General features: G+C 38.9%; 1 pseudogene; it reads left to right on the top strand.

Moving 5' to 3' along the window:
• The first annotated feature begins 386 nt into the window (after positions 1 to 386).
• On the top strand, positions 387 to 480 carry LOC118639632 (annotated as a pseudogene).
• The last annotated feature ends 9,167 nt before the right edge of the window (positions 481 to 9,647 follow it).

Here is a 9,647-nt window from a genome sequence, read left to right on the forward strand (position 1 = left end):
CATCAACCCATGCACCAAGAGGTTGCTGGTTTGATTCCTGGTCAGGGCAAATGTCAAAGATTCCCAGGTTGAGGGCCCAATCCCCAGTGGGGGGCCATGCAGGAGGCGACCAATCAATGTTCTCTCTCATCAGTGTTTTTATCTCTCTCTCCTTCCCCCTTCCTCTCTCTAAAATCAATAAAAGGGGGGGGGGGAAGAGTGGCTCTGAAAAGAATCAGAATGGAAACAAAACACAAAAGTGAAAAGTGGCCTTCAAGACATTTTAAAACATTAAAGAGATGAAAATAGTTGTTTATTACATTAATTTACTGAATTCTTTTTTATTAAAGTTGAAAGCCTGAGTAATTGAAGGAAGAGGTAAATTCAAAATAAAGATCTGAGGCTCAGTGCTTTCTTCGGCAGCACATATACTAAAATTGGAACAATACAGAGAAGATTAGCATGGTCCCTGTGCAAATTCGTGAAGCAGTCCATATTTTTTAGATTCAATGCAATCCCCATCAAAATACCAACAACATACTTCACAGAATTAGTACAAGTACTTCAAAAGTTCATATGGAACCAAAAGAGACCCTGAATAGCCACACCAACCTTGAAAAAGAAGAACAAATTTGGAGGAATCACATTACCAGATTTCAGGTTACACTACAAAGCCACTGTAATCAAAACAGCCTGGTACTGGCACAAGAACAGGCACATAGATCAATGGAACAGAATAGAGAACCCAGAAATGGACCCAAGGCAATATGCTCAATTAATATTTGACAAAGGAGGCAAGAGCATACAGTGGAGTAAAGACAGCCTCTTTAATAAATGGTGTTGAGAAAATTGGACAGCTACATGCAAACGAAACTAGACCATCAACTTACACCATACACAAGAATAAACTCAAAATGGATAAAAGACTTAAAAGTGACTCATGAATCCATAAAAATCCTAGAAGAAACTGTAGGCAACAAAATTTCAGACATCATACGCAGAATTTTCACTGATACATCACCTAAGGCAACAGAAACAAAGGAGAAAATGAACATATGGGAATACATCAAACTCAAAAGCTTCTGCATAGCAAAAGAAACAACCACCAAAATGGAAAGGCAACCCACTCTATGGGAGAGCATAACTGCCAATGACACATCAGATAAGGGGTTAATTTCCATTATATATAGAGTGCTCATACAACTCAACAAAAGGAAGACAAAGAATCCCATTAAAAAATTGGCAGAGGAACTAAACAGACACCTCTCCAAACAGGATATACAAATGGCTAAGAGACATATGAAGAAATGCTCAACATCACTAATCATCAGAGAGATGCAAATTAAAACAACAATGAGGTATCACCTCACACCTGTCAGAATGGCTGCCATCAACAAATCATCAAACAAGTGTTGGAGTGGTTGTGGAGAAAAGGGGACTCTAGTACACTGCTGGTGGGAATGCAGACTGGTACAGCCACTATGAAAAACACTGCAGTGTTGCCCTGGCCAGTTTGGCTCAGCGGTTAGAGCATCAGCCTGCGGTCCAGAGAGACCCAGGTTCGGTTCCCGCTAAGGGCACGTACCTCGATTGCAGTTTGTCCCCAGCCCTGTTTGGACATGCAGGTGGCAGCCACTTGAGAGGATGTCAGTGATAAGCACTACCATAAACCCAGGTTAACTCTTACTTCTCTTCTAACTTCCATGTCAAAAAGAAGAAAATTTCTTATATTATGTGAGCAGTGTACTGATTTTTTAAAGACTTTTGCCCTTTGCTGTTCTTGAGAAAGTAAAACATTCCAGTTTACTGTTGACAAGCCTTGTTCTAGTCTTAAAAAATTATACCAACTTCAGATTGATCCAACATGCTTTAAATTCCTCCTCCATAATTTTTCTAGTTGCCTTAAAACTTCAACTACAGCCCAGGCCGGTTTTGCTCAGCGGTTAGTGTCAGCCGGCAGACCAATGAGTCTTGGGTTTGATTCCGATCAAGGGCATGTACCTCAGTTGCAGCTCATCCCAGGCCCCGGTCGGGGTTGTGTGAGAGGCAGCCAGTTGATGTGTCTCTTTCACATCAATGTTTCTCTCTCTCTCTCCCACTCTATCTGAAGATAAATAGAAAAATATCCTCAGGTGAGGATTCAAAAAGCTTCGAGTACAAACCTGGAGGCAGCCAAAATGAGGAGGAAGACAAAGAACCCAATTAAAAAATGGGCAGAGGAACTAAATAGACACCTCTTCAAATAGGACATACAAATGGCTAAGAGACATATGAAGAAATGCTCAAAATCACTAATCATCAGAGAGATGCAAATTAAAACAACAATGAGGTATCACCTCACACCTGTCAGAATGGCTGCTATCAACAAATCTTCAAACAAGTGTTGGCATGGTTGTGGAGAAAAGGGGACTCTAGTACACTGCTGGTGGGAATGCAGACTGGTGCAGCCACTATGGAAAACAATATGGTGTTATCTCAAAAAATTAAAAATTAAACTGCCATTTGACCCAGTGATCCCACTTCTAGGAATATACCCTAAGAAGCCTGAAACACCAATCAGAAAGAATATATGTACCCCCATGTTCATAGCAGCACTATTTACAATAGCTAAGATCTGGAAACAGCCCAAGTGTCCATCAGTAGCCAAATGGATAAAAAAAAAGCTGTGGTACATATACACAATGGAGTACTATGCAGCTGTAAGAAAGAAAGATCTCTTATCCTTTGAGACGACATGGAGGGACCTAGAGAGTATTATCCTAAGCGAAACAAATACCACATGATCTCACTTATTTGTGGAATATAATGAACATAACAGTCTGAGGAACAGGGTAGTTCCAGAGACGTGGAAGTGGGGTACAGACTGACAATCCCCAGAAGAGGGGGTTGGGGGAGAGAGATAAACCACACAATTTATATGCATGTATGCATAAACAATGGATATGGACAACAAAGCTGGGGACAGCGCGGGGAGGGGGGTATCAGTGGGGAAAAAAGGAGAAACATCTGTAACAAAAATAAATTAATTAATTAAATTTTAAAAATAACAAAAAAAAAAAATGTTTAATACAGCACTTTGTAACAGCAGAGAAACTAGAAACAACCTGAATGGCAGTCGATAGAGGAAGAATTAAAGTACTTGCATATTATGTAACAATATTATGCAGCAATTTAAAAGAGTATTATGCAGATCTAAATGGATTATCATGGAAAGGCATCCATATATACTATTGAATTTATTCTAAAAAGCAAGTTAGAAAGCAATGTGTAGCATAAACTTATATTTGTAAAAATTAATCAGTTGTATATATTTTCATAAATTTGTTTAGAATAAAGATGTGAAAGGACATGTACCGTGGTGGGGGGAGGGAAAGGTAGAGGCTAAATGAAGAGATTCTTTTTTCTTTATTTAAAAAAAAAAGAGGTCTGAGGCTCAAACAAAAGTAGCTCCCAGGGCTGAATCTGGGCTCCTGGGTTTTCTTTCATAGTCAACTGTTGTAAGTGTTCCCCTACCAATCTTAAAAGTGTCTTGTTTTAATCGCAGCACCCCCTAACACGGATCTGAAAGAAAATTAACTCTTCAGATGGGAGATTTCCTACAGGCTGCACACCACAGTCTCTCTGGGCTTCATCCAACAGAAGTAAACTGTGCTTCACTGTGGCCTCCTTACAGGCTTTCAAAGCACAATGGAAAATGGTTTTCTAACATATTTGTACCATGCAAAGGTTCCTGTGGAGAGTTCTATTTCCTGAATATAAACTAGAAATTGCTGTAATTTTGTTTAGTTCTTTTTAATTTGCAGTTAAATGAAATATGACAATGACAAGAGGAATAACAACCATGTAGGTATCCAGGACTGACACATAGAGCCATCACTTGTGGAAAGCATAAGACAAGGAAAACCTCTCTTAAACTAATCAAGTCTGCACCAGTTAGCCATTTGAAAAATCAAAATGATCATAAATACATTTAGAAAAAGGAATTTTAAAAAACACATTTTCATAAACTAATAAAACTGAGGCAAAAGATAAAGAAAAAAATACTCAGTAAACACAAAAGATAAATTTCAACTCTTGTACTGCTGGATTGCTTAAAATAGAAACACCAGGCAGTAAGAATACAAAATTCTTATAATATGTTATAAAATATAATGATGATGACCCTACACTTTAATAATAATCATGTCTAAGACTACTGAGTTCTTACCATGTTCCAAGAACTGTGCTAAACTCTTTATATCACAAAATAGACTTGTTTTTGCCTGCCCAGCATTCAAGTCTCCCTTCTGGTTACAACATCCTCTTTTTCCTTCCACACTCCATGTATGCCTAGTGAGCTGATCTATCACAATCGCTCCTTCCCAAAACTAATCCCAAACTGGACATTTAGAGAACTCCCTTCCCCTGGGCACAGTGGTTAGTTCTGGGATGGCATCCAGTCCTATAAAGGCCAATACAATTTCATAAATAAAGATTTGGAGTTCAAGGTCTCCCTTCTTTTCGGGATTTAAAACTGTGATTATCTGTGGCCATCAATATGTTTCCCTGTCAGTAGTAGAAAACTAACCTTAAGATGGAGCCAGAACATGGAAGGATGCTTAAATGTAGACAGAGAAACACCATTTGAGACCCTGGAACCAGCAGGGCCCTTGAACTTGCCTGTTACATAAGACAATAAATTTCCCTTTGTGTTTCAGCTGGGTAGGGTAGGGTTCCCCTACTAGCAATAAAGAATGGTCAGGCTGCACACACCTACAGGTAGCCCCTGCAGTCACATGAATACACATTAACAAGAAAAAAAATCCCATTTACAATAGCATCAAAAATAATAAAATACTTAGAAATAAATTTAGCCAAGTAGGCAAAAGACCTTACACTGAAAATTATAAGGCACTAATGAAAGAAATTGAAGAAGACACAAATATATGAAAAGATACTCCAGGTTCATAAATTGGAAGAACTATTATTGTTAAAATGCCCATACCAACCAAAGTCATCTATAACTTCAATGTAACCTCTACCAAAATTTCAATGACAATTTTCACAGAAATAGAGAAAACAATCCTAAAATTTGTGTGAACCACAAAGACCCCAATTAGCCAAAGCAATCTTAAGCAATATCATCAAAGCTGAAGGCATCGTACTTCCTGATTTCCAACTTCATTACAAACCTATAGTAATCAAAACAGTATGATACTGCCATGGCTGGTGTGGCTCAGTTGGTTGGGTGTCATCCCAAGTACCAAAAGGTTGCCAGTTCAATTTCCATTCAGGATACATGCCGGGGTTTTGAGCTCAATCCCTGGTGGGGGGCATGCATGTTTCGCTCCCACATCAATGTTTCCCTCTCTCCCTCTCCCTTCCTCTCTAAAAATCAATAAAAATATTTTTTAAAAAACAGTATGATACTGGAATGAAAACAGACACAAAGACCAATGGAACAGAAAAGAGACCAGAAATAAACCTACACATATATGGTCAACTAATATTTCACAAGGGAACCAAGGATAGTATCTTCAGTAAATGGTGCTGGGAAAACTGGATGCTCACATGTAAAATGAAATTGGATCCTTATCTTACATCACACAAAAGTTAACTTGAAATGGATTAAAGACTTCAGAGTAAAACCTGAAATTATAAAATTCCTAGAAGAAAACATAGGGGAAATAGCTCCCTGACATTGGTCTTGGCAATAATTTTTTGGATATGACACCAAAAATGTAAGCAACAAAAGCAAAAATAAACAAGTGTGACTATACCAAACTAATAAGCTTCTGCACAGTAAAATAAGTGATCAACAAAATGAAAACATAACATAAAGAATGTGAGAATCTATAAACTGTATATACCTAATGAGAGGTTAATATAAAAAAAACTGGCCTTGGCCAGTTTGGCTCAGCGGTTAGAGCGTCGGCCTGAGGTCCGGAGACAACCGGGTTCGGTTCCCACTAAGGGCACATACCTTGGTTGCAATTTGTCCCTTGCCCTGGTTCGGTTGTGCAGTAGGCAGTCACTTGATGTGTCCCTTTCATATCAATGTCTCTCTCTCTCTCTCTCTCTCTCTCTCTCTCTCTCCTTCCCACTCTATCTGAACAAAAAATGGAAAAATGTCTTTGGGTGAGGATAAAAAAAATAAATTTAAATAAAATGTTTTTAAATGATTAAAAAATGGGCAGAGGAGCCCTGGCCGGTTTGGCTCAGCAGTTAACGAGTCTCAGCTAGCAAACCAATGAGTTGCAGGTTCGATTCCAGTCAAGGGCATGTACCTCGGTTGTGGTTCGTCCCCAGTCCTGGTTGATGTGTCTCTTTCACATCAATGTTTCCCTCTCCCTCTCCCTCTCCCTCTCCCTCTCCCTCCCCCTCCCCCTCTCCCCTTCTCCCCCTCTCTTCCTTCCTCCCAATCTATCTGAAGATAAATAGAAAAATATCCTCGGGTGAGGATTTAAAAAAAAAAAAATGGGCAGAGGACCTGAATAGACATTTTTCCAAAGACTTACAAATGACCTACAGGTATATGAAAAAATGCTCAGCATCACTAATCATCAGGGAAATGCAAATCAAAACCACAATGAGATATCACCTCACATCTGTTAGAATGACTATTTAAAACAAAGACAAGAGCCTTGCCGGTGTGGCTCAGTGGATTGAGCGTCATCTCATGCACCAAGAGGTCACCGTTTCAATTCCCGGTCATGGCACATGCCTGGGTTGAGGGCTCCATCCCCAGTAGGGGGCATGCAGGAGGCAGCTGATCAATGTTTCTCTCTCATCGATGTTTCTATCTCTCCTTCTCCCTTCCACTCTCTCTAAAAAACATATTAAGCCCTGGCCAGTTTGGCTCAGCGGTTAGACCGTTGGCCTGCGGTCTAGAGAGACCCGGGTTCGGTTCCTGCTAAGGGCATGTACCTCAGTTGCAGTTTGTCCCCGGCCCTGGTTGGTCGTGCGGGTAGCAGCCATTCGATGTGTCCCTTTCCCATCGATGTTTCTCTCGTTCTCTCTTCCTCTCTCTCCCTTCTATCTGAGCAAAAAAATGGAAAAATGTCCTCGAGTAAGGATAAAAAAAACCCAAAAACATATTAAAAAACAAAAGACAGGAGATAAGTATTGGCAAGGATGTGGAAAAAAGGAATCCTGTGCACTGTTGATGGGAATGTAAATTGGGACAGCCACTACAGAGAAGATTGTGAAGATTCCTCAAAAACTAAAAACAGAACTACCATGTGATCCTGCAAACCCTCTTCTGGGTATATATTCAAAGAAAATGAAATAATTCTCTCAAAGAGAAGTCTTCACCTCATATTCATTGTAGCGTTATGCATAATGGCCAAGACTTGTATATAACCTAAGTGTCCATCAACAATGAATAGGTAAGAAAATGTAAAATATTATTCAGCCATAAAAAGGAAATCCTAAAAAATGTAAAGGGAAAGAAATCCTGCCATTTGTGACAACAGAGATGAACTGTGAGGGCATTATGCTAAGTGAAATAAGTGATAGAAAGATAAATACTTTATGATCTATCTCACTTATACACAGGTGGGCAAAAGTAGGTTTACAGTTGTTCATATGGAAAATATGTTAATAAATAATAAAAAGTAAACTGTTTTGCATACTCATAACTGTTAACCTATTTTTGCCAACTGCTTTATATAAAATCTAAATAGAACCAAATTCATAAAAATAGAGAACATTCGTTGCCCAGAGGCTAGGGTTGGGGGAAACAGGGAGATGTTGGTCAAAGGGTACAAAATTCCAGTTATAAGATGGGGATCTAATGAACAATATGGTGACTAAAGTTAACAATATTGTATTATATATACTTGAAAGTTGATTAGATAGATCTTAATGTTCTCATCACCACCAAAAAAAAAGGGCAATTATGTTAGGTGATGGAACTGTTAACTAATCTTATTGTGATAACCATTTTTATGTGCATCAAATCATCATGTTGTACACCTTAAACTTACACAATATTATATGTCAATTACATCTCAATAAATCTGGGAAAAGAATTTAACATTAAAAAAAAAAAAAAGATGATCAAAGAAAAGGAAAATGCATTGCCCTTACGCTCTCATCGGGTCCTTTAAAGTTAAGTCCAGAATTCAATGAACAAAAGAAAGGGATTTCTTATATCTCCTACTGCATTCCTCTGAATGAACTGAGCCCCCAGTAGTGGCTACAGTACCAGGTTCTATTAAAGAAAAAAAAAAAACTAGGGCAACATGGAAAATGCATTCCTTATGATTCCAAGTCATCTTCTTTATTAAACTATATATTTTAATCTAAAAAAATGCTTCTTTTAAACTCCAGTTCTTAAGCCTTACTTGACACACAAGAAAAATCAAAATCAATCTTTGATCTTTTGACAGCTATTAAATCTTTAACTACAAAATTAAGAAAAAATATCTTTCCAAGCTCTTTCTTTAATATAGCATGTCTGCCATATGAGGAATAACATCATATAAGAGATGAAACAGGAATGTCTACTTTAAACCAGGCACTAAACCCCAGCGAGCATGCTTTAACACACATACAATGAGGCTGGCTTAAATTTTCTTAATCTCAAAGTTCCGTTATCTTCAGAAGTAGTAGCAATCATCTGATAGCCAAATCAAAAAATATTAAAAGGAATGAGGAAAAGCCAAAGCAGTGCTCCCAAAAGTAGAAAGAAGAGTATCTGTAATAAAAGTGATGGGTAGGACCCAGAAATAGTATCAAAAGTTCCCTGATTACCCTGGAAGCAGGCTAAGAGAGAAAGTCTCCTGGTCTTTCTTCAGTGAGGTCAGATCTTGATTATCAGGAAGGCAAAGGTGTTTAAAGATAGGATAAACAACTACTGAACAATTCAAGTTACTGAAGCATTGTTTTTGTTTGGAGAAACAGCAAGTTAAATTAGAAATATAAACGTGTATGGATTTTAATTAATTGGCCTCTTTCTACGTCGCCTAGATTTCCACATTTAGTCTTCTTTTCTCTCTTTCCTAGCTAAATATCAAAACATGTTTCCTTATTTCCATCTTTTCTTCAACACTTTCCTAAGTTTTTATTTGAAAACCAGCCTGAATGGTGTGCCGCTAGGCTCAAATTGCGTTCTTCGAGCCCTAGTTAAATGGTAACATAAAGACAGGTGGAAAATATAAACACAGGCTGGTTATCTGCAAAGTGTCAATAGCAAAAATTAAGGGAATTATTCCCCGACAATAAAATGAGGATTAGATAAATGACCAAATATACTATAAGGGCGCTCCTTAATGCTAGAGATTTAAAGTTAATTCTTCTAAGAAATTCTGGATGTTGAATTGAAACAAAAGTGAACACTTTCTGAATGGTGGAAATACCAGTAACTACTATTTACACTTTTTCTTAGTATTTTTTTCTAATCTTCAAATAGGGGTGGGGGGGGTGAGAGGGAGCTGAGAGGACACTGAGGCGAAAAGCCACTGCAGAGAACGATGCGGGCCAAATACCAGGGAGTCAGCCTCGACCAGTCAGTCTTCGGCGTCCCTTTAGCTCTCAAAACCAGGGGAACGCGTAGCCAGTGACTCAAGGCAGGTCCCGCCTTCCTCCGGCACTTCCCCTCCTCAGGCGGCAGGAGCGTCCGCCCCGGCACGACGCGCGCGGCACTCTGGGAACGGAAAAAGAGGCCGCGCGGCGCCCGCCGAGCC

Source organism: Molossus molossus, unplaced genomic scaffold (genome assembly GCF_014108415.1).
Source record: "Molossus molossus isolate mMolMol1 unplaced genomic scaffold, mMolMol1.p scaffold_m16_p_21, whole genome shotgun sequence".
In the NCBI taxonomy this organism is placed as follows: Eukaryota; Metazoa; Chordata; class Mammalia; order Chiroptera; family Molossidae; genus Molossus; species Molossus molossus.